Source organism: Microcaecilia unicolor, chromosome 5 (genome assembly GCF_901765095.1).
Source record: "Microcaecilia unicolor chromosome 5, aMicUni1.1, whole genome shotgun sequence".
In the NCBI taxonomy this organism is placed as follows: Eukaryota; Metazoa; Chordata; class Amphibia; order Gymnophiona; family Siphonopidae; genus Microcaecilia; species Microcaecilia unicolor.
Genome location: NC_044035.1, coordinates 136361388 through 136388378, shown reverse-complemented (window position 1 = coordinate 136388378; position 26991 = coordinate 136361388).

Genomic DNA, 26991 nt, shown 5'->3' with positions numbered 1-26991 from the left:
TGACAGGAAAATTAGCGTAGAGTAATGAGCAGCTAATTAATGCTGCGATTTTAACATGAAATTAATTTGCATGCTCATTAGTGTGAGCATGCTACAGCAATTTTGTTACCGTATACCTTTGAGCCTCAGCTTGTAGGTGCACAAATTTGCTGTTATAGAATTCTAGCTTAGTGCCTAAGTTCCACCTTCCTTTATAGAATTGCCCCAGTAATGTACATTCTACTGAGAGAAGTTTTCCCTGGAACATTATCTCTGTGTTTTTGCAATTATGTTTTCCAAGCATTATTTACATGTTTTCTCAAATGTTTACCTGAGCTATTCATGGGATATTTCTCATATATTTTTCTTTCAACACAGCACATGCTGATAAAATGTTTCTATGAGGACAAGCAGGCCATACATATTCTCACATGTGGATGATGTCATCTGATGGAACCCGGTGTAGATGCTGACTAGCGAGTAGATGTTAGTAAAAATTTCTAGCAGTGTCCCACCATGCATACATCAGTGCCATCCCACCCGACGAGTGAACGTGGGTCTCTCAGTCTTCGTTTTTACATGAAGTGGAGAGAACACATCTTCGTTTTCTCGTCTCAGTGCATTTGTTTGTGTATACTATTGCATTGCCTTCCTGTGCGGGTATTTTTGTCCCTTTCAATGTTATTTCCTTAATTTTCAATTTACTTTATTGCATTTTTGTTTTTACTGTTTTCGGTTGTTCCAAGTTTACTTTCTGTTTTGCGAGTTGATAGAACAGCTTAGACTGGAGCCGCGACCTCAATTTTTACAGTTTACAATTGAGTTTAATTTGGCCGCTATTCTTTTTTTGATCTCTAAAAAGACCTCCAGTGGCTTCAAGAGCTGCGCCCAATGTAGTCGGGTGATTTCTGTGATGTACCCGAGCTCTTGGTGCATCAGGTGCCTTGGGCCTAATCATGAGCCTAACTCTTGTTCTTTCTGTTTGAAAATGTAGTAGAGGGCACAACAGGAGAAACATTTTGGCTCCTCGGTCCATTAACATCAACACTAGAAGCATCAACCTCGATGGCTGGCCAGACTTCAGCACCGAGGACACATACAGGTTCGACAGCGTCCTTGTCGGCACCATAGGACTGCGATGCCGGGAGCACCAGGGTGTCATCACCAGTACCCGAGAAATGCCAGCACCGGGAGGAGCATTCTCCCTCTTTGGTAGAGGTGCCAGTTCCAGTCTTTGGGCAGCCTAGTTCCCACTTCTAGTGTGGCACCGGCGCTGTCTCAGGCTGTGTCTGCCCTAGCTCCCCCACCTTTGCCGATGACTTCCTTCAATACTGAGCCATGCTCAGGGAGTTGCTGACACAGAAGCTGCAGTTGCATTCCACTTAGGCATCCAGAGCACTTGCACCAACTGCAGCTCTCCTCCGCTCCTTCCTGAGGCTCCTACTATGTGGCACAGTCCTCGATGACTGTACCCCGAAGGATGTCAACATCGACCCATGCAGTATTGCTCTTGACGTCAGGGGAGGAAGCTTCCCAGGAGTCTAAGGGTGGGGCTGTACCTGGTGCTCTTTGGGCATGGACGTCTTTCCATTCAGTCAGGGCAGGCACAGACTTGCTCTGTTCAGTCTGAGTGTGGTGAGGAGTCTGATTGGGACTGCTCATGGGACTCAGAAGAAGACTTTCATTACTTCTCAAAGGAGTTGTCTTATAGGGTCCCTTCTGATCACTGTCCTCGTCAAGAGAGACATAAATCTCCACCTGAGAGTCTCTCACTTGTTTTGTGAAGGAGATGGCTTCCGCCATCCCGTTTAGGTGTTGGAGCTGCTAGAGTTCGTAATACATTACCCCGTCCCACCTTCCAGTTCAATGATTAGAGTATATAGGAGCCCTGGTTGATACGTTGCAGGCCATTCCCTTCCCCAAGCGAGAGCCAAGGTCTCTCAGGTCAAAAGCAGCAATCAGGTCACAGCTTGGCAAATGTTGAGATTGGGGCCCATGGCCTCCACAGTGCATGTCACGCCTATGGCACATATCCATTTGAGAGAGGCCCAGTGCACCCTAGTTTCCCAGTGGTCACAGGCAGCCTGGAATCTAGTGAATATCATCCAGATCCTCCCAGAATTGAGTCAGGTTTCTTCTCTGGTGGACAATTCAGTCAAATTTGACTGTGGGACTACCTTTCCAAATTCCACCTCCTCAGAAGGTATTAACAGATACATCCAATTTGAGATGGGGAGCTCCTTTAGATGGGCTTCACACCCAGGGAACATGGTCTGCTCAGGAAACAGATGACCATATCATTTTCCTCAAGCTGAGGGTCATTTGTAGAAGTTGGCTACAGAGCCAAATTATTCTCATTCAAACAAACAGCCAGGTTGCAGTGTTCTATGTGAACAAGCAGGGGGTTAAGGATCCTATTCCTTGTGTCAGGAAGCATTAGGGATGAGGCAGTGGACCGTCCTTCATGGACTGGTTCTCCAAGCCTCGTACCTGGTAGGAAAGGACAACAGCCTGGCAGACAGACTGAGCAGGGTTTTGCAGCCACATAAGTGGACTCTGAACATGGGCATAGCCCGCAAGATCTTCCAAGCATGGGGCACACCTTCGATGGATCTTTTTGCTACTCATCTCTACAAGTTCCCCCAGTTCTGTTCTAGGCTCAGATCCACGTGGCAGACGAGCGTTGGATGCCTTTCTCTTTCATTGGGGGAATGGTCTTCTGTATGTGTATCCTCCGATACCTCTCATAGAGAAGACTTAATTGAAACTTAATTGAGTGGAGGAGTGGCCTAGTGGTTAGGGTGGTGGACTCTGGTCCTGGGGAACTGAGGAACTGAGTTTGATTCCCACTTTAGGCACAGGCAGCTCCTTGTGACTCTCGGCAAGTCACTTAACCCTCCATTGCCCCAGGTAGAAATAAGTACCTGTATATGTAAGCCGCATTGAGCCTGCCATGAGTGGGAAAGCGCGGGGTACAAATATAACTAAAATAAAAAAAACTCAAGCAAGGCCAGGAGCTATGATCCTTATTGCCTCAGGTTGATCTGGTTTTCTCCTGTTTTGGAGTTGTCCTCTGTAGAACTGTGGAGATTGTAATGTTTTCTGACCCTCGTCAAGTAGCATGAGGGATCCCTTCTGCATCCCAACCTCCAGTCTCTGGCTCTCACAGCGGTGGAGGAGGTTTGCTGTCTGGTGTGAGGGTCAGGCCCTAGATCCTCTTGCTTGTCCTACACAAAAACTGCTTAAATACCCGCTGCACCTCTCATGAGTCTGGTTTGAAAACTAACTCTGTAAGGATTCATCTCTGTGCAATTAGTGCTTATCTCTGTGGAGGAGGTAAGCATCTCTGTACAGCCTCTAGTTTGGTTTATGAGAGGTTTGATATTGACAAAGCCCTGCATCAAACCTCCCACCGTGTCATGGGATCTCAACATTGTTCTCACCAGCTGATGGAAAGTTTCCTTTCAAGTCTCTTGACTCCTGTGTGCTGAAGTATTTGACCTGGAAAGTTGTGTTTCTGGTGGTGGTCACTTAGTTCACAGATTTCTGTTTCAGGCTGCACCTTCCCAACTAGTATATAAATAATTTCAGGTTAATTAGCTTGGAGGTCTCGCTGTTTCAAATTCCTATTGTCCTAACATTATTGTTTTCGGTGAGCCTGGTAGCTAGGGATTCCCACATGTGAGAATACGTACGACCTGCTTGTTCTCGGAGAAGTGGAGTTACCTGTAGCTGGTGTCCTCTGAGGACAGCAGTCCAAGTATTCTTACATACCCTCTGACTTCCCCTTGGAGTTGTATTGATTTAGCCACATTTAAATGATTCAGGAACCCACGCTTGTGCATCGGGTGGGAAGGCACATGCACAGTGGGCACTGGTAGAAATTTCTAGTAATATCTACTTGTTAGTTGGTGTCTGCACTGGGCTCCATTGGATGATGTCGTCCACATGTGAGAGAACACTTGACCTGCTGTCCTCGGAGAACACCAGTGGTCAGTAACTTCGCTACATTGTGCCACAGTTAGACAAAAATAAGGGATTTAGTTTAAACAAAACTTTTGGTGCTCATTTCCAAAAACAACACATAGTCTGTTTCTAAGGTCAAAGCTATCAGGAATGTCATGTTTGACAGTTTTGTAGAGACAAAAAAATGAATTGCCATGCAGGCAGGGTGAAGTGGATGCTTATTTGTGCAAGCTAATAGAAATAATTTGCACAATGATAGGGCAACCTTAAAAATAAGCTCCAATTTCAGCTACTGTGAGAAAAAAAATTCATTTGGAGATATTTCAATTATAAGGATAAAGAAAGAGAAAAATTGCCGTTTCAGCAGGCAAATACAATAAAGTTGTGTATGTTGAATCATATAATATTTTATTATTTATATTATAACTCTGTCATTTCCATGGTGAATAGAATATTGGACACCCCACACTGTGGGCTAGATGCACAGACCCTCCAACACACACGCACAGAGGTCCCAGTGGCTGGGTACACAGGCACTTAATCATATGGGGTTAGAAAGACTAGAGGTGCTAGAGTTCAGGGAATAGGTGGGGTTTGAGGAACCTTGAAAAGTATGCTATGCCACAGGCAACACCTCTTTCTTGGCCAGCCTGAGCAGGAGGTTTAAAAGATAAATGACAACTCCTATGCAGTGCCAGAATACAAAATGTGCTGTTTGTGTTTATTTTTCCATTCAGTTCTTGAAGTAGGACTGACGACGGACAATAATTCCATTGTGAAACCAAGGTTTTCAGTCTTGCATTCCTGCTGGAGTGCAGTGGCTGTTGCTAAAGGGTGTCTCCATAGTGTTTACTTGGCTTTCTGTGCCAGAAAGTGTTAAACCTCTGTGAGTAGGGTTGTCTCAAAAGCCAAATGTAATAATTATAATTCAGATGCCTTAGGAGCCATATGCAATCAGCCAAAACTGTTTGTATATATTTAAAAAATTAATATGATAAACTGAAAAGTATCACTGTGGACACAAATTCTGTGACATATTCATAAAACCCCATGGGCGTTTAACATTTTGCAGTCTGGGAAATTGCTTGCATTGTTCTGATGTGATTTTGCCCTGAGTTCATGGTTGAAGGATCTATGTGGCTGCCCCGTTCTTATGGTTTTTTTCTTTCTTTTAAATGTGCCATGTGGATTCAGCAGCTTTTCTAGCTGTGAATATTTTGCTCAGTTAACTTTTGTTTGTAGGTTGCAAGACAAGTCTAGAGTGCTTTTTTTTTCAGTAAATGGTCTGATGTTCTGAAAAACATCTGCACAGAGCACTATTCTGTAAATGGAGCTCTAAGCTGTGTGGCCTCTATAGAATAGTGCTTAAAGCCAATTTCCTTGCCAGACTTTGGGTGCAAGGATTTACACCAACTGAAACCTGAACGCCCCTGACCACTGTTCGCTCTAAGCTGAGCAGGAGTCCTTCAACTGCATTACTGTCAGTGGGGTGCGGTGCTTCAATATTGCATTTTCAATTGCAAGGGAATGGCAGTTTCCCTGGATCCTACAGAGCTTGCCTGTCCCTCGCTATTGAAAATGTGATAACAAAACAGCACTCCCCACTGGCAGGACCATAGTTGGAGGGCTGATGCTCAGCCTAGAGGGAACAGTGCCCCTGACCTGTCCGTGCCCCTCCCGTGGCCACGCTCCTTTTGAGTTACGCAATTTAAAATTTGCGCACGGACCGTTATAGAATAGTGCCTAGCAAGATGTGCATGCAAATCCAAAATGTTCTAATTAACATCAATAATTGATTATTAGCACCCAATTGTTGGCGCTGATTGGCTCAGAGGTTAACAGTTGTTAAATGTCTTAGCACCCAAGAAATTTAAGAGAGAAAAATCTGCTCTCTTCTTAAATGAGAATGGTTAAGGAAAATATTATCAAACCAGCTACTATTAAGTGAAACATGCAAGACACAGAAGTTCTGAGGTCAGTCAGTCTGAGGTCAGATTTACCGCAGTAGTCAGAAACCTGTGGTATAACAGTCTCATAGGTTGCTGATTACCATGATAAATGAATAATGCTACTTGCGAGCCACCCTGCAAGCAGTGCTACTCTTGCGGCCCAGAGCATCGGGCTGCCAACACGTGAAACTGAAAAATGTTAATATTCCAAAGTGTTATTCATAGAATATCACATGGCATACTTATTTTTGTAGTTCTCAAATTTTTGATTCGTCGTCGACTTGGTTATTAAAGTTGATTACCATGGCTGTTCAATTAATTCTGCTAGAGTAGTGGTTCTCAATCCAATCCTTGGGGTGCACCCAGCCAGATTTTCATGAATATGCATGAGATTTGCATATATTGCATCCATTGCATGCAAGTCTACTTCATGCATATTCATTGTAGATATCCTAAAAACTAGGTTGGCTGGTGTGCATCCAAGAGAGAGCTGGGAAACAATAATTGGGAGCTGAGCATTTCAGTTTTATAGCAACAGATCTACTTGCAATGTTCAGTTAGCAGTGTCCCCGTGCCTAAAACTTTCTGTGTTGAGCTGGTTGAGGATCCAGCTTGTTTTCTCCATGGTTATTTCTCTTCCACGTGTATTTTAATCATAACATGATTCTTTCATTTTTAAGATCAAGTACAGTAACTTAGCCTAGGGTTTTAGTGCTGCATTATAATGGTGATAAAGCAGATTTTGTACAGTTTCCTAAAGCAAACATTTTGCTCCCCAGTGTTGTAACCAAATAGCATGCAGATAAGTTGCGTGTAAAAAGTGTGTACTAATATGAGAGAGCACACTGAATGCATGCACACATGGGTCTGCACTAGTGGCAACTATGTCTTGTGCACAAAATTATTATCAGCACTTATTGAATTGCATTCTCATACTGTACATCTGTGCATGTGCCAGGACTGTATTCTATGCATAAAATATCAATATTTATGCACGGAATAACATTCTATCATATGTGTGGATATAATCACATGCAGTCTGATGAGTGTTTATACCCATTTGAAAACAGTTCAGGACTTTACTCTTTTGTTCAGCACATCTACCCTCAGCTCTCTCCTTTTTTTCATCCCATGCTCTCCTCATCAAAGCCAGGAAAAAAATTGTGGGTCCTGACGATAGCAGTAAAGGGAAAAAGCAGGTATGAAATCTCCACCAATGCTACCAAAGAAGAACCAGTTAACCTTTACTCCTCTGGAGACTTTGCGTTAAAGCCCTGGCATTGCAGTCGGCCTTCTGCACACTTCTCTGCATCTGTGCAGAAAGCTAATAGCATTAGTAGCATAGATTTACATGTGTTGTGCACTGATGTCTACCTGATGCTTTGCACACACACTTAGCTCATGCGCAGAACTATAAGGCACATACAAAGTTCTGCACAAACCAAGCTAATGTATGTGCAAAGCCTACTGCATTTTGCTGCATCAGCCCTCCTTAGTGAGGTGAACAATTTCAGCAGATTTCTGATTAACTTCAGTTGAAGGTACTGATACTGGCTTATTAGTAAGTAGTGGTTTCAGCACTTCATATACATGCTTCCTTTAGAATGCATTGTCTTCCAGGAATATTGATACTGAATAGCTTTGCTTGTTTTAATGATTGATTGATTGGATTACTTAATAATGTAGGTACTGGCAGTAATGTGCTACCTCATGATCCCATGATTTACCCACCCAACTAATTCTGAAGAGGAAATGGTTTGCTGAAACAGAAGCTAGTTCTGGTAATGTGTAGGGGTAAAGATCCGAAATGTCCTGCTCAGTTCTAATTATTGATTGCTTTAAAGCTTAATACTATTTTACTTTTTCTGAAAATGCACATCATGCTATATAGAGTCAGAGTAAAGTAGCCCTCTCTTATCAGACTTACAATAAAGAGAAAAAAAAATCATCATTCCCCCTAATATTAATTGTTATTCTGGCCTCCTCTTGTTTTACCCCTTGTGTGCAGACTTGGAGCCTGGATCTAGTTTCAGTTTGTCTAATGATATGACAGCCATGATAAAGCATAATGTAATGTGTACAGAGAATAATAATGTACTGTAGGTAATGTAGTCTAATTGTAAATGGACAAAAGAACAGAAGGGTAGAACATCAGTAAGCTGTCATTCTTGTGTTTATATACAGTATGCCAGAAATTTAGACTGTCCTTTTGAAAATGTAAAACACTAAATGTATTTTGTACTGCATCTGATTTAAAAGGTGCCTTATTAAGTTGACCATAAATTTGCTTTGTTCTGTACACAGATTATGTCCAATGTATCATTTTTAAGTAAATACTCTTATTTTAGTACATAACTAGTGATGTCTTTTGTATGACTATTTTCTATGGGGAATCCCAGCTCATGCATATGTGGGAGATCATGTTTTTATATTTTGCACGTTTTAGAACCTTGTTTTTCAAGATCTGTTCACCAACAAATAATATTTAGTACAGTTTGCTCATTTTGCTACAGTGAACCATCACGCACAACCTATTCTATTCTATTTTGGTTTTCCTATTCCGTAATTATCCCAAAGGTTCAACGTGGATGACACAGTAAGAAGTTCTCTAGTCAAGGACTATTGTGTCTGCTTTTTAGCACATAGGATATACCCATAGGAAAGCAGAAGGAAAACACTGGTAGCCTTGCTTTGGCTGACTACTAAGTGTTATAACAGCAGTATTCCTAACTGGTCAAAGATTGTGGGCAGGATTGAACACCCAGACCATCATCTGGTTCTGGATAGGCTCACCTGTGGTGTATAAACAATGAAGATGTTGATGAATCCATTCTAAAAAAACAGACATTTGGTTTCTAGATGTTTTTTTCTATGTTTCCAAGGAGGCTGCTTTTTTCAGCACAAGAAGACTAAGGGCAAATGCTATCCATCTTAAGAACTGGATTTGTTTTTATATGCATTGTGTTAATTTGACTGTAGTATGATGATGGTAATACTGCCCTGCCCAGTTTTCAGAGGGCCTCCAGCATGGGGGATCCAGGGCAAATGCTCTGTTTGCACCCCTGTTTGAAAGGGCTAGTTTACCTGCAGATTTTTAGATAGCTGCTGCTGTTTTCATCATTCTGGTTTTCCATGTAGGTGAGAGTTTGGAATCCATTGTTCTTTAAATGCCTTTATTTCTCAAAAGTATATAATTCTACTTCACTTGAGATACTGGCAGAGCAAGGTATAAACTAAGTCTGATGTAGTTTTCCTGTTTCAACTCATGCACTAGTTTTTTAGTCCAAGTTTAGATTATCTAAACCAGTGTTTCCCAAGTCCGGGCCTAGAGTACTACTACTACTACTATTTAGCATTTCTATAGCGCTACAAGGCGTACGCAGCGCTGCACAAACATAGAAGAAAGACTCCCTGCTCAAAGAGCTTACAATCTAATAGACAAAAAATAAATAAAGTAAGCAAATCAAATCAATTAATGTGAACGGGAAGGAAGAGAGGAGGGTAGGTGGAGGCGAGTGGTTACAAGTGGTTACGAGTCAAAAGCAATGTTAAAGAGGTGGGCTTTCAGTCTAGATTTAAAGGTGGCCAAGGATGGGGCAAGGCGTAGGGGCTCAGGAAGTTTATTCCAGGCGTAGGGTGCAGCGAGACAGAAGGCGCGAAGTCTGGAGTTGGCAGTAGTGGAGAAGGGAACAGATAAGGATTTATCCATGGAGCGGAGTGCACGGGAAGGGGTGTAGGGAAGGACGAGTGTGGAGAGATACTGGGGAGCAGCAGAGTGAGTACATTTATAGGTTAGTAGAAGAAGTTTGAACAGGATGCGAAAACGGATAGGGAGCCAGTGAATGGTCTTGAGGAGAGGGGTAGTATGAGTAAAGCGACCCTGGCGGAAGACGAGATGGGCAGCAGAGTTTTGAACCGACTGGAGAGGTGACTAAGTGGGAGGCCAGCAAGAAGCAGATTGCAGTAGTCTAAACGAGAGGTGACAAGGGTGTGGATGAGGGTTTTGGTAGAATGCTCGGAAAGAAATGGGCGGATTTTACGGATGTTGTAAAGAAAGAAATGACAGATCTTGGCAATCTGCTGGATATGAGCAGAGAAGGAGAGAGAAGAGTCAAAGATGACCCCAAGGTTTCGAGCTGAGGAGACAGGGAGAATGAGAGAGCCATCAACAGAAATAGAAAACGGGAGGAGCGGGGAGTACCCCTTGCCAGTCAGGTTTTCAGGATATCCACAATGAATATGCATGAAGAGATTTGCATATATGGAGGTAGTGTATGCAAAAAATGAAATCCATGCATATTCATTTTGGATATCCTGAAAACCTGACTGGCAAGGGGTACTCCAGGACTAGACTTGGGAAACACTGATCTAAAGCACAGCTACTTTTTTTTTTTTGCTGATTTCAGCCCTGAGCTTACTCAGATTTCCAGAGTCTGCGCAGTGAAGGAGTAGCCTAGTGGTTAGTGCAGTGGACATTGATCCTGGGGAACTGAGTTCGATTCCCACTGCAGCTCCTTGTGACTCTGGGCAAGTCACTTAACCCTCCATTGCCCCGGTACAAAATAAATACTTGAATATATGTAAACGGCTTTGAATGTAATTGCAAAAACCTCAGAAAGGCGGTATATCAAGTCCCATTTCCCTTCCCTTTAACTCCGTGTAAGATCTGAAGACTCTGCTTTTTAATAGTGACAATACAGATACACCAATTCAGTGTGCAAGGAGTAAGACAGCTGGAAAATGCTATAAGGAATATGGAAAAGTGGTAGGAGCTTTTAGACATTTCCCTGCTTTCTTTTTGCTCTTAATATTTGTTGGTGAGCAGGGTATACCTCTGCCGATTTCCGTTTAAAGGACCCAGGGAAATATGAGTTGACCCAAACATTGCAGCTCCAGTGAAAACAAAGATTTCTTGTAGCAAACATAAAAAATTGACCTAGACTGTGGTTTTCAAACATGACAGCAGATAAAGGCGATATGGCCAGGCCTACCTAGTGTGTCCGTCCACAACAAACTAAGGGCTCTGTTTACTAAGCAGTGTTATAGGCACGTTAACATTTTTAACACACATTAACCATGAATGTGCCTACAATATCCCTATAGGTGCCTACATAGCGTACACGCTAAGTGTAGGCACACTAAAAACACCAATGCACCTTAGTAAACAGGGTCCTAAGGGGTGCTTCTACCAAACAGTGGTTAGAAGCTGCCGAAAATTAAAGTAAGCGTTAGGGTGTTTTGAGGTCTTTTCCTCGTTTTTTACAAGAAATTTCAATATTGTAAAACAGTGTATAAGAAAGTATATATTGCCATACAGATTTACTGGACTCTTCACAATAGTTTTTTCATGCTCTAATTTTGCCATTAGTGCATGGCCGTTAAAACAGATTAACGCACCACCAAATATGTAGGCGATAGGGGCTCACACACTAATCGTTTAGCGTGCGGCAATATAGCTATGCTGATTTTTTTCACAAGATTTTATATTCCACACTATGTTCATAATTCTAGGCGGAGAATAATCTTACATATGTAATGCCAAATCAGACAAACCATAGTTTAAAAAAAAACACCCAACAATAATAGTATTATACAACATCAAAACAAAAACATCTTCTAAAACATATTAAAATACATCAGGGGTCTTTTTACCAAGGCACTCTAGCATGTTTAGTGCATGCTAAGCACCCGCTAAATGTTAGAGACGCCCTTATAGTTCTATATTTCTGGATTGGCCACTGTTGGAAACAGGATGCTGGGCTTGATTGACCTTTGGTCTTTCCCAGTATGGCAATACTTATGTACTTATGTCTCTAGCATTTAGCGTGCGCTAATCATTAGCATGCACTAAAAAGATCCCCTCACTGAAATTTGGCAATCTGTATTGCATAGAACAGTGTAGAAAAATGAGCACAAAGTACAGTTTATAACTTTCTGTTTCTCTACCAGCTGCAATAACTTTTTAAGCTGTTTTAGTGATATTCAATTGTTATTTTTCCCATCTTCGTCACTCAGCCTTCTTCCCTCGAGCCTACCTTTAATTTTCAAGACTTGCCGCCAGCGGCAGCAGCAATGTACAGGCCAGCCGGCCAACATCTTCTCTCTCCTGCGCAGCACGCCCCAGAGGAAACAGGAAGTTACCTCAGAGAGGGCGGGCCACTGCAGTAGAGAGAGAATGTCGGGTTGGCGAGAGGAATCGCTGCTACTGCCCAGCAAGTTTTGAAACAAAGGTAGCACTCAGGGGAAGAGGGTTGAGGGAGGGAAGAAAGAAAAGAGGGAATGCCAGTCCGGGGGGGGGGGGGGGGGGGGGAGTTGCGGCGGGAAGGGAAAGATGCTGGAGGAGTGCAGCAGACTCAGTGCCTCAAGTACGGGAGATGACCCGCCAAAGCGGGAGTCTCCTGGTCAATGCGGGAGACTTGGAAGGTCTGTGGGTGAGCCTGGGCCCACCCAGGCCCACCTGTAGCTCCGTCCCTGATTTATATTGTACCCTCTCTTCATTAGAATGAAGATCTCGTGATGTAATCTGCCTTGAATCCAAAATGGAAATTGGCAGAATATAAGCAATAGAATAGAAAATTCAACAGGATTGAAATGTTTCAATAGTATTTTTACCTGCTGTTTCTACTGTGAGTTGCAGCAACCTTTTAGGCAGATAATACTCACTAGCTATCACAGTTTACTGGAGGGGTCTATTTCTAAACTAGACTAATGGATCTATGCAAACGATTGACTTTGCATTGCTTTTAGCACTATCTGAATGGGTCCAGTATGTTTTGCTGAGAGTTCAGTTGCTATGGCTCTCATTACACAGATGTGATGGAGTTGCTCATTCTGGGCACAAGATGGCATCATTGGTACATTCTGGTAGGTACAGATGCATACATAAATCCTTTTTTCAGCACCTTCTATGGAAAACACTACCATATAGATAAGTGCCTGTGACATTTGAATTTTATGAAGTTTATTTTTCATGACTAGTCTGTACAATATTTGCATATTTGAACTTTACACTGACATGCAATGGAGCACATTCTGCAATCTGCTGTTTTGGGTCATGGGAAGAGTGCAGTTGGTGCAATAATTATGGCCAACTGCCTCTGGTGTGCAGGGTCAAGGCTCCCTCTCCCATTAATGTAGTCACCATGCATCCCTGGTTGTTAATTTATCCTAAGGTAGATGAAGCTCAACTATTATGGACTGGGTTTTTCTATGGTTTTCATATTCCATGTAGCAGCCCACAGCTTAGTCATAGTTGTAAGAATACATATTTTACAGTGACTCGTGGCTGTCGTTCAAGAAAAGTACTGGTTGATTTTATTATTTTTGCGAAAAGCAAAGTGGCCTTTTGGTGTGTTAACCCAGTCTGTAGCAGGATTGGCATTTTACTCCTTGATGAACCTACCAGTTCATTTTTGGTGTGTAACTTAATGAGAAATTTGGTAGAACTTTTGGATGCTTTATCTTCTATTTGTTCTACTTTTGAAATAAGGCTTTTTCAATTGGCTTTTTCTTTGGTGTTTTGTGGTGCTATGAAGGTGAGTTAATCACTCCATCAAAAACTGAAAAAGAGAAATTGGTTATTACTGAGGGATGTGATTATTTAAAAAAAAAAAAAAAAAAGGATAAATTGTATTTGTACATTAGACACTCAAAATGGGGCAGGGTACTTGGTTGTACTTACATCAGTCTCCCCAGTTGGTCTCTTGCCTGGTGCAGTTGGCGAGGCATTATTTCCAAATACCTCCAGAAGGTGGATTACTTTGGTTGATTATTAATAAAGACAGTACTCCTTTAACTCATTTTCAGTTTGCAGCAGTCTTGAAATCTGATTTAGTATTTGTTGGTTTAGATCCCTCTTTATTTGGGACACATTCTTTTATTTTTATTTATGTTGCATTTGTATCCCACATTTTCCCACCTATTTGCAGGCTCAATGTGGCTTACATAGTACCGTGATGGTGATCGCCAATTCCGGTATGACAGATACAGAGTGGTAGTGTGTTCCCCAGTTTGTTAGCCTCCCTAATTCCCGATAACATTTCTGCATCTGTCTGTTCATCCTGGCCAGACAGACGGTAGTACACTCCTATCACTATCCTTTCCCCCTTTACACATGGCATTTCAACCCATAGGGATTCCAAGATGTGTTTTGTTTCCTGCAGAATTTTCAATCTATTTGATTCAAGGCCCTCCTTAACATACAAAGCTACCCCTCCACCAATTCGATCCACCCCATCACGACGATATAATTTGTACCTTGGTATGACAGTGTCCCACTGGTTATCCTCCTTCCACCAATCTAATTTCTCATTTAGTGCAATATGTTCTACTATCCCATCTTATTTCTTAGGTTTCTGGCATTCGCTATAGACATTTCAAACTATGTTTGTTGTTCCTATTTACACCTTGTTCAGTAGTTGACAGTGTTAATATGCAGTCTTTTGTCTGATTTTTATTTAAGGACACCTAATCTACTATGGTCTCATTTGCAACCTTGTATTGGGACATCCCATCTTCCCTGTTTTGGTGATACCTTGGTGAAAGATACCTTGTTCCGAACCATGCTAGCCCTAGGTGTTATAAAGAAATCTCATAGTACCCGGGCTTCTCCTGTAGTTCTTGCTCCAAAGAAAGATGGCAAACCCGCTTCTGTATGGATTACAGGAGACTTAATAAATGTACTGTATCTGATGCCTATCCCATGCCCCGGATGGATGAGTTACTAGACCACTTAGCAGAGGCCCAATGGACCTTAGCCGAAGGTTCTGACAGATTCCCCTAACAGCGGCTGCTCAGGAGCGAACAGCATTTATTACCCCATTTGGTCTGTGTGCCAGAACAACGTGTTTTTAAGCCTGTAAATTGTATTGAATATTTCTTGAACTGTATTTCTCTAGTTTGGCCAGCAGGTGGTGCATGTTTATGTTTAAAATTGTTATAGAGGAATGACAGTGCCTTCTTTTAGTTAGCACACAGATAAAGGAAATGCCTATAGCGATGTAACCGGCTATTTTTGAAACTTGTTGTTCTGGGCTCTGATTGGCCCAGGAGCTCATTTTATTTGGGTTGTACTGGCTTTTGCCCCCCGTCTTAGCCAGGAAGAAAAGAGGGCTCCAAGGCTGAAGAGCTCTTGCTTTCTTTTCTATTGGGGCTGCCTCCTATATAGATTTTAGAAGTGAGACCCCAGGTTTTATTTGTTGTATTGGACAATGGGCAACTAGTAGATACTTAGGATATGTCAGATATGTGGATAGTTAACTAACAATATTTTGTTCTTTTGTTCTTCTATCTTGTTAGTTTCTTCTATGCACATCATCCCTGTAGATATTTGGTTATGTGGCCATTCTTATATATTTTGGGCTGGAAAGCATACAGAAGAAACACGTTGAGGAAGGTATCTTGGGTTGGTAGCTTATGGAGTCACCATCCACTGGTTCGGATTGCATGGAATGCTGTGGGACCAGTTGCTATCCACATTATTTGAAGCTCAGTGTTATTCTCATTCTGATTTGTTATTGATTCATTTGAGGGGAAATGATTTGTGTTTTGTGAAGAGTGCGGATTTAATCAGATCAATGAAACAGGCTTTTCTTTGTTTGGCGTGTCGATTTCCTTGCACTCGTTTGGTCTGGTACCAAATGATTTCTCATTTGGTTTGGAGGGATGCCAAGCAAGTGAAAGCAATTAGGCATCGTCACAAGTGGGTAAATGGGAAAATTTCTAAATTTATTGTTTCTTTGGGTGGAATGTTGCCCACACATGACTTGTTGACAACTGATTGTCGAAGGGCTTTATTGCCCAGATGGTTTACATATATCTGATAAAGGACTAGATATATTTTTGAATTCTATACAGGATTTGTTAAAGGCTAATTTTAAGGTCCCTTTGGCTGCAGCTGGGAATGGGGGGAGCAGTGAAGAGCTCTAGGCTGTCACCACTTTGGAGGTAAAATTAAATGATAATTTCAAGTGACCGTCATTTAATGATAATCTGTAATCCTCTTGTGTGCAGAACCGCCATAAACAGAGGTGAGATCTCACTTTACAAGGCGGGATATTTGAGTATTAATACATTTGATGGAATAAGTATGTACAGCTAGGTTGGCACAGACTAGCTTTGAAATAGGTGAATTAAGAGAAGTGAAGGTCACATTGAAATGTAAGCAAGTAATTCTTATCTGTGTTTGTTTTAGCCTTGTGATGTTAGTTAATAAAGCTGTGGCCAAGTTATTATCCATTTTAATGATGTTTGTCATGCGTATATTTATTTATGTGGGAGCTGGTACAGATGCTGTGCAAGTGCCAATGTTATGGTCTATGGAAAAAGCATATGAACCTGAAGACCATTTGAACCAGACATTCAGTGCTGATAATGATAGCCCAAATTTGTTATTTATAAAAGCCCCACACGTACATTGTAGGTCAGAATTTCTGTTCTCTAGGTTAGCATATCTCTTCTGTGGTGGGTGAAATCTGTGCTATGTTGCTTTTTTGCCTGTGTGACATGTCTTGCATAGAATTCTCATCACAATTAGCACCTTGAGTAATAAATATTCTTGGGAGAATGGAATCCCAGGGGCTGAATCTGAATTACATTTGCACAGTCACAATGAATTCTTTTAGAATATTTGGGCAAGCTGGAATATTTCCTCTCTACCTCTGACGTGGACTTTTTGTGGCATTTCAATGACCTTGAAGCATTTTTTATAGTAAGAGACAAAGCAAGAGAGAAAAAGCTGAAGTTTGATTTCAAAATGGCTTCTGTTCATCTCTGAGCATACCGAAAGGAAATATGTGTCAAAAGAAAGACGAATATGATTTTCACACAATTTTTATTTGTATTAACTATGCATATTGATATATAGTAAAACACTGATTCTCTGAATGCTGATCATCCGGATGGCCAATTATCTGGATCCAGTATCTGCTCAACAGTACAGTATCTTCCCATCCAATCCTTGCTGTCCGTGCAGTCTGCTGCAGGAAATGATGTGAATGGGAGTGGAGGTGAGGCAGAGAAAAGCCCTGCCTTTTCCTTTTCCAGTCCTTTCCTAACTAATATGCAGCAGAAAAAAAGCCCTTTCAGCCTATGGAGATGCCTTGCTCTTTCAGCTTGCGGGGACGTGGCAGAGAAAACAGCCTTGCTCTTTCAGCTTAAAAATGGCAACAAAGAGAAAAGACACATTTTGTCATTAAAAGAGAAGATTTATATTGTGGAGAAATCAAGAGTGGAGTGGAGGAGTGGCCTAGTGGTTAGGATGGTGGACTTTGGTCCTGGAGAACTGAGGAACTGAGTTCGATTCCCAGAACAGGCAGCTCCTTGTGGCTCTGGGCAAGTCACTTAACCCTCCATTGCCTGCCACATTGAGCCTGCCATGAGTGGGAAAAAGTGCGGGGTACAAATGTAACAAAAAATAAAAAAATAAAATAAGAGTGTTGGGGAAAATTCAGCAGAAGATTGTGGTGTAGGAACATCAACAATATCTGACATAAAAAGACAAAGTGATGCTATTGTAAACTACATCTCAGTTTTTGAAAAAGAGGAAGGGAGTTGATCCAGAAAAACCATGAAAAGGTCACCTATTCAAAAGTTAGATCAAGCTCTGTCTTTGGTTCCTGCAAAAAAGATCTTTGGGCCACCCAATTTCTGGGCCGCTATTATAACCCTACATAACATCCAAAGAGAAAAACAACACATGGCTATCCGCAACCTACATGACATCCTGCAGCTGAAAGCCTAGAGCAAAAGGAAGGTAGACTCAAAGAACTTTTTTGCCACCAAATGTGACATCTGTAATTCAACCAATGGATCAAGGAGTTATCGTTTCATCAAAATGACTTTGCAGGAAACAACTGCTAAAAAAAAAAACATTTTGGCTGACGAGAAACTGAATGTGGCATGATCCAATTCGTCAGATAATTGAACATAAAAGATTGTTCCTACATGGTTGCTGATGCTTGGAATCAGGTTAAAAAGCAAACCCTGAAAAATGCATGGAACATAATTCTAAACAAATCAGAAAGACATGGAGAGGGAGAAGAAGATGATTATGTCTTTGAAAACATTACCAAAGATCTTCTACAGGTTCCTGGCTGCTCTGATTGTGATATGGAGAATGTTAGCCAATGGATATGCAGTGATGCAAATGATCCAGGGTATCAGATCATATGAGATGATGAAATGGTGGAACCAGTACTGGACAAGGAACATTTGTTTTATCAGGATTAATCTTCAAAAAAAATGTTGAGACAGCCAGTAATAAATCTCCATAAAAATCATTCATCAGTAACTTTACAGAATTAAAAGATCTAATAGGATAGGAAAACGCAACACACCCTGATCACTCATACAAATTGAGGAGAATGGGGGGTAGTAGGGACCCTTGAGTAACACCTTGTCTCATATTCCACAGATCAGAAGATCCCTCTTGCCAGCAAAGATTGCTTTTTAAAAAATTCCTCAAACTATTTGAACACATTTGCTCCCACCCCCAACTCCTCCAACCTACATAATACATTGTGATGCACCAAATGAAATGCTGCAGATAAATCTAATTGCATCAAAAATACCTCTATCTTTTTATCCAGATAGCCCTGAAGAGTAGATACCAGTACTAAAAGCACCATCTCCATACTAAATAATGGGCAAAAACCCGATTGGAAAGGGTCAAGCAGATCAAAACAATCCAGATATTCCTGAAGTTGTGAAGTCACTATTGCTTCTATCACCTTTGTCAATGTGGGAATATTTGCTACTGGCGGATAATTACTGCAGTCCAGAGGATCTAGTTTATCTCCCTGAGCAGTGGGCTAAGGGTGATAATTCTCATATCCTCTGAGTAATCTCCATTCATTAGAAGAGAGTTTACCAAGGGGCCCTTTTACTAAGCTGTGTAAGCATCTATGCGAACCCAACGTATGCCAAAATGGAGTTAGTGCCTGACTACTACGTGGCTCTTGCGGTAATTTCATTTTTGGTGCGCGTCCGATACATGCATCTGAAAAATATTTTTTTTATTTTTGGGCGCACGCCAAGTGGCATTTGGTGCGTGTAGGTCATTACCATCCGGTTACCATGTGAGTCTTTACCGCTAGGTCAATGGCTAGCAGTAAGGTTTCAGACCCAAAATGGATGCGCGGCAATTTTCATTTTGCCGAACATCTATTTTCAGCAAAAAGAAAAAGGCCTTTTTTTACAGGCACGCTAAAAAAAATGGATCAGCACACGCCCAAAACCTGTGCTTACACTACTACAAGCCATTTTTCAGCACACCTTTGTAAAAGGACCCCCAAGTTTACAAACCAAAGATATATCTGGTCTGGTAAAGAGCTTAATATCTGCGACATGGGGATCCAAGGCGCAATACCCTTTGGCAAAATGATTCACAGTTCTTTGCACATACTCCACATCTACCAGTCTAAAAGCTAACCACAATTGATCTACTAGAACATCATTGAGGGAATCTTCAGCTCCCCGAGCGAGTCACAGTAGATCTGGATTCCACCTGGGATAACATATTCAAATTTAAAATAAGCATCAAAGTGCTGCGCTGAAAGGGTATTAGAAAGTTTACTCAATGGAGCTTGTGTAAAACAATGAACTAACCAAAAAAGCTCTCTACTAGGATTAACACTTTTGCTTATATGTTCTGAATAATGCTGTCCTTTAGCAGATTGTATTTGTTATTCAAGCCATATAATCATCTTCTCCCTGAGATTTACCCGAACGGCTCTCAAGCTGCCTACGTTTACGTTTTAACTCAACTAATTCAGGGAAAAACCAAAGATCCAGATCTTCCTTAATCTTCTTAGATCATACAGGTGCTTCATCCAGAACTTTTCTAATAGTATCACCACAAGTCTAAAATATTTGATTTGGGGGGAGGCCCAATCTGGGTACGGTTCTCGCTCCACAGGAGAGTTGTATCTATTTATCCTCTCGCTGTGATTGCCCTGTCATATTTCAGAGATTGATAGTAATTTGCCTTATTTATAGATATTAAATTCTTGTAATACTACTACTACTACTATTTAGCATTTTTATAGAGCTACAAAGCGTACGCAGCGCTGCATAAATGATCTAACCAGGGAACCACCCAAGAGGTACATTCATAAGCCAATAACTCTCCAGTTCTATAATAATAATAAGCTGCTATATCCAGCATATGACCAGCTGAATGAGAACTACCTTGATTGATCACACATAAGCCTAGGTCAGAGAAAAAGTCTCAACAATAAAACATCAGAATTAGAAATCAGTTCAAAATTCAAAATGGAGATAAAAAAATCTCCAAGATTGGAGGCCTATTGTGATCCCCGCCCCCCCCCCCCCCCCCCTTTGGCATGGTTTGCTGTGCTTTGGATTCCTCTTTCATGTTTGATTTTGTGTATGTCCCTACTTGTGTGCACGTTTTACAAAGAAAGCACACTCTTTCTCAGTAGTGCACGCATAAATGAATACATACACGTGGTGCCGTGCGATTAATGCATGCATGAACACACTATGGAGAAAGAGTGCGCCCGCTTTGCAAATAGTGCACTACCTTTGCAAAAACTGCTTACGCTTTAATAGAGTGCACACTTTCACATTACATTGCTTTACAAAGCCTGGCCTGTTTGCGGCACTCAAGGCCTGAACTCCTGCATCCCTAATTTATTTATTAGGATTTATTTACTGCCTTTTTGAAGGCATTCACTCAAGGCAGTGTTAGGTGTATGCTTTCAGATTATAGTAGACAAGTCCCCTTTTTATTTATTTATTGCATTTGTATCCCACATTTTCCCACCTATTTGCGGTCTCAGTGTGGCTTACAATACATTGTGAATGATGGAAATACAATTTCTCGCAGTATGGTTATGGGTTACATTGTGAAGAGTTATGGGAAGACAAAGTCAAAGTCAAGATATCATTTGGGAATAGAACAATGGAAAGTAACAATGGGGAAATGATAGGGCGATAGAACAATAGCAAGAGAGCATTAGGGTATAACAATTTTATCTGTGGGTAGAGTTTTAAGTGTGGTGAAAGTATGGGGAAGAGAATTCAGAAGAGGGTGTATTGATGCAATTCTATTAGTGTGTATGTATTTCATGTGTTTTGATCCTTGCAGTAAATTTTCTCAAAGAGATGAGTCTTCAATAGTTTGCGGAAGTCGGTTAATTCGTAGATCGTTTTCAGGTTGCGTGGTAGTGTGTTCCAGAATTGCGTGCTCATATAAGAGAAGGTTGATGCATGCAGTACTTTGTATTTATGCCTTTGCACTTAGGGAAGTGGAGATTGAGGAAAGTTCGGGATGATCTTTTAGCGTTTCTGGGTGGCAGGTCTATTAAATCTGACATGTATGTAGGGGCTTCACCGTGAATGATTTTGTGAACTAATGTGCATACTTTAAAGGTGATACGTTCCTTGAGTGGGAGCCAGTGTAGTTTCTCACGTAAGGGTTTTGCACTTTAGTATTTTGGTTTTCCGAAGATGTCTGGCTGCTGTATTCTGGGCTGTTTGAAGTTTCCTCAGTATTTGCTCTTTGCAGCCTGCGTAAAGTGAGTTGCAGTAGTCCAGATGACTGAGTACAAGTGATTGCACTAGGCTGCGGAAGACAGATCTCGGGAAGAATGGTCTTATTCTTTTCAGTTTCCACATGGAGTAGAACATCTTTTTGGCTGTATTGTTCGCGTGAGTTTCAAGTTTTAGGTGGCGGTCAATAGTGACTCCAAGGATTTTTAAAGTTTCTGAGATTGGCAGATTTAGATTGGCAGTTAGGCGTGTTGATAGCGGTAAATTTATGCGTGTTGTATTGGGAGGTAAGTATGAGGCATTGAGTTTTTTCTGCATTTAGTTTCAATCGGAATGCATCTGCCCAGGTGTTCATGATGTGTAGACTTCGGTTGATTTCATTGGAGATTTCATTAATATCTTGTTTGAAAGGAATATATATCGTTACATCATCGGCATATATGTATGGGTTAAGGTTATGGTTTGATAGAAGTTTTGCCAAGGGAATCATCATTAGGTTGAAAATAGTTGGCGAGAGGGGGGATCCCTGCGGTACTCTACACTCGGGTGTCCATTCAGCAGACGTAGTTGAATTTGATGTGACCTGATATGAGCGTAAGGTTAAGAACCCCTTGAACCAGTTTAGGACATTGCCTCCGATGCCAAAATATTCAAGTATATGTTTATATATGTTTTCCATGGTCTCGGTTAACTTATCATGCTATTTAAAGTCATGCCACATTCTGTTATGGGTAAGTGAGGCTCCGAAAGATTTTGCTATTTGCACGGATTATTACTATCAGGTGATACTGGTTCTAGTAAAGAGTATCTTTAATGTGATCTTTGATATTTTTTCTGTACTGTGTTTCAAAAATGAATTTTATACAGTTGATTGAGTATATATGGGGAACGGGAAAGGGGATGGGATTTTGATATGCCATTTTACTGTGGTTATAACCAAAATGGTTTATTTATTTATTTACTGCATTTGTATCCCACATTTTCCCATTTGTACCTGAGGCAATGGAGGGTGTAAGTGACTTTCCCACAGTCACAAGGAGCTGCAGGTGGAGTTGAACCTGATTTCCCTTGATCTGAGGCCACTGCACTAACCATTAGGCTACTCCTCCACTGCCTGACGTTCATAAAATAGCCATATAAAGGTCACCTACAGACAGCGTTGTGCATGCCTTCTTCTTAAGGACTTACCTATTATAGGAGTTGAAGTTGTATTGGGAGCAATCTGCATGTGTCCTACATACCCAATAGAACAAAGAAATTCACACACACAGCAAATAAAATGTAAGTTGAATTTTATTACAGTGTTACCAGAACACATCATAAAATGTTAATACTTCTGCATTACAACAAACCCAGGAGCAATTTAATATAATAATTTTTTAATATGGTGGTGTTGATCTACTCTGTAAAACATTTTCTTGAAGCATTGTTACCTAACATCTGAACTATAGTGATAACCATGTGTATTCCGTGATTTGTAGATGTGTTTTATATAGCTGTTGGAAAAGACTGACAGGCCTATTTACTAACATAGGGGTAAGGTTTTACAGGTACTGTGTGTTAACTGCTTAAAATGAATGTGTGGTAACTATAAAACCTTATTGTTAATTGTTGGGGGCATTCCCAGCACCTTCCCATTCAGTCAATGCACAGACTTTTTTTTTAATGTGGGTTAATTGCATGGCAGATAATGCAGATGCAAGCTATAGGTCTTGAGGTGGCATTAATTGCATTGTGCTATCTGCTCCATTAACACATAGTAACTACCTGTGAGGTACAATCACCACTCTTTCCCTATCTGTTCCTTCTGCATTGGGTGATTAACAAGAAAATTAGCTCATACTGTGGGGTCCTTGATCCATTTTTCAGCGCTCCTGCAAAAAATGTCTTTTAAAAATTTTTTTTGCTGAAAATGGGCGTGCGGCAAAATAAAAATTGACACGTGTCCATTTTGGGTCTGAGACCTTACCACTAGCCATTGACCTAGTGGTAAGGCCTCACACATTAACCGGGCCATAATGCCATTTGGCACGCGTAACAGACACGTGCCAGAAAAAGAAAATTATTTTTGGACGTGTGTATTGGACACATGCCAAAAATGAAATTACCACAAGAGCGCACACAGACGTTTATATGGCTTAGTAAAGGGGCCCCTGTGTTAGCTGGTAGTGTGGATTAATTACTCTGAGGCAAATGCAGAAAAGCTACAGTGGCAGAAGCATGCGGTTAACCAGCATTCTGAGCTCACATGACTGACTGCGTGATGCAGAAAGGAGTTCACTGCGGTAGATAACTCACAAGGTAGACAACTAACAAGGTAGACATGGGTATTCAGTAGTGGTTCCCAAATCTGTCCGGGGAGAACTCCAGCCAGCCAGTTTTTCAGGATATCCACAATGAATATGCAAGAGATTGATTTTGCATGTAATGAAGGTAGTGCATGTAAATTTATCTCATGCACATTTATTGACGGTATAGTGAAATCTTGACTGGCTAGGTGTGTTCCGAGGGCTGGGTTGAGAACCCCTGCTATAAGCTGAGCGGGAAACCTCCAACTGAATTGATGCCAGTGGCAGGTGGTATTTCAATATTGTGTTTTCAATGGCTAGAGGCAGTCAGGGAGCTTGCCTGTCCCTCATTATTAAAAATGTGATAGTGAAACAGCACCACCCACTGGCAGCATTGTGCACATGTCTGAACCAAAAGAAAAGTTGCAGCATATATTTGCATATGACCCAGAATGTTGTCCTGTACATAATATTAGCCTCTCAAAAATTTAATATGCAAGAAAGTTTTGTGAGGCTAATATTTTTGTGCACAGAACAACATTCCAGTTCATGTGCAGATGTGTAGCGGCACTTTCGTTTTCGTCGGATGTGTGCACAGTGAAGACACCCTTACCTCACAGAACCTTTGTGTGCATTTGTCTGGCAGGTCCTCCTGATTACTGCACAAGTACTTGAAATTTAAATCTGATTAGTTTACATCATTGTGGCAGTATAGTAGAAGCTGTGTGCTCAGTCATCAGCATGCAGCTCTCCTGCATGCATTTCTGCATCTGCCTGTCCATTCCCAGCTAATGCAGCTTAGAAAATAGGCCCCCCAAATGATGAGTCTAAAGATCCAGATAGGCTGGTACAAGGGGAAATACTCATATTTATCATAATATCATTATTGAAAATCAAGTCTATTCACTTAATCGCCTTTTGAATCTTAGTACAGTTAACAGTTTATTCAACATTTGATATACCACCAAATGGAATTACCAATATGGCGGGTTACCATATACATCATAGATTAAATTAACCAAAAGAAAAAGAGAAGGACATGAAATTGCAATCAGACAAGAAAAGTGAAAGTTACAATTCATTCCTAGAGTAAGGAAGAGGGAGAGCAAATGTTGTTATACGTTTTGTCAGACTCAGAAATTTCTGGTGATGTTCATACTGAAAAACAGCCCATGCATACCTTTGCAATTAAGGTAAAATACATTCTGGGGAGGAAAACGTGTGCCATGTTAACAAAGTTTTCTTGATGCCACAAGCATGTGATACAGTGGTGCTATACAACTGTGACATAGCTTATTAAATACAAAAATAATTTAAGCAGATCAGATGTTTCCCTTAGCTTAAACTCCATCCAATTCACTCAAGCCAGTCACTTTAGTGATAGTTCTTGACCACGGACATTCATCGTGGCTCCATCCCTGCAACCTTGTTCCTTAAATCTGCTGACTAGGTGTCACTGTTTCATGACTGGGACTCTCTCCTCCCTCTGGATCCTTCACCCCTTGGCACATGCTATGTGAGCAGAGGGCTTTTAAAATTCTAAAACCAATATTAACTGTAAACCAGGTGGAAGGCTGAGTTCCAAACAGCCACCAACTTAAAAAATAATGTAATAATGTATCCTAAGGTATTCTAATTCAGTGGTATTCATTCTCTTTCCCAGCCCCATTTGCCTTCGTTAGGAAGATTTGATGTGCTTTGCAAAAGTAAATGGAAAAAAACAAAGGTTAATCATAGGTGACCCTGCTGTTGGTTAGATCTCTTCTTCCTGCTAGGTACTTGTGACCTGGATTGGCCAGTGTTGGAAGCAGGATACTGGACTTCATTGACCTTTGGTCTGTCCCAGTATAGCAAGGCTTATGTTCGTATGTTCCTCATTTCCATACTGTGCTTCATCAACTTATTTGACAAATTTAGAACCTACCTAAGAATGAAATTGATGAAGGTGAATCATAGCTTCCCCACAGTAAATTATGATGAGCTACATGACTAGCTTAGGACATTGTGTTTTACCAGAATTGGGTAAAGTAGAGTTGAGTAAGTATTCAACATTTCGGTACAGGGCAGTGGTTCTCAGCACAGTCCTTGAGACGCACCCAGTCAGAATATGCATGAGAGAGATTTCCACACAATGGGAGTGATGCATTGTTATCCATGCATATTCATTGTAGATATCCTGAAAACCTGACTGGGCTGGGTGTATCCCAAGGACTTAGTTGGGAACCTCTGGTATAGGGTAATATTGGAATTTATGCTTTACTGTAGGCTTGTCCAAGTTTAGTCCTCGAGGGCCGCAAACAAGGTTTTCAGGATATCCTAAATAAATATGCATTCTTAAAATCCATTTTAATTTAATTGGAAAAAAATGTTTATAAAACACTAATAAACCCTACCTTAGAAAATATACGAAATGACCATTCTATATGTAATATATTGTGTGGTACTCAGTATATCCCATAATCCTCTAGGATGTTATGGTAACCTGATGAAAATCATTGCACCAGAAGTTCATTAACCTTCGAACAAAATGCTTATAAGTAATGAAGAATAACTCCTGGTGTATAAGAAGTTATTCTGCATACAGATAAGTACCAGTTTATAATCAATGCTTATAAGCATTTTATTGGAATGTTAATAAACTTCTGGTACAATGATTTTCATCAAGTTACCATAACATCCCAGAGAGGGATTATGGGATATACTGAGCACCTCACAATATATTACATATAGAATGGTCATTTAGTATATTTTCTAAGGTTGGGTATATTGGCATTTTTTAAAACATTTTTTATTTTTAAATTGAATTAAAGTGGATTTTAAGAATTCAATGGTGAATTAGAATTTTGATAATTATAAGTATTGACTAGATAATACATTTGAGAACCTACAATATATATAATACATATGCATGAGAGAAACTTTTATATCACAGAGAATAGTGGACATACAAATATCTTGTATGCATATTCATTAAGGATATCCTGAAATCCTTGCCTGCTTGCAGCCCTCAAGGACTGAACTTGGGCAAGGTTTACTGGCTGGTTATACATGTGCTTGTAATTTAAGACTATGCCTAATTTAAGATGTACAGATCAACAGAAGAACAGGCAGTCACATGATAGGAAAACCCCCAAGGTTAAGATGGTAAGTTCCGCCATCTGTCCTTACAAAACTGGTTTGAGCAGGATAGGGAGCCTTAGAAAAAAGTGCATTTAAATTATTTGCAAAATAAATACAGTGTCTGTGCATATGTATGCCAACTGGAAAGCCGCATCTTATAATCCTCTTTAAGAGCA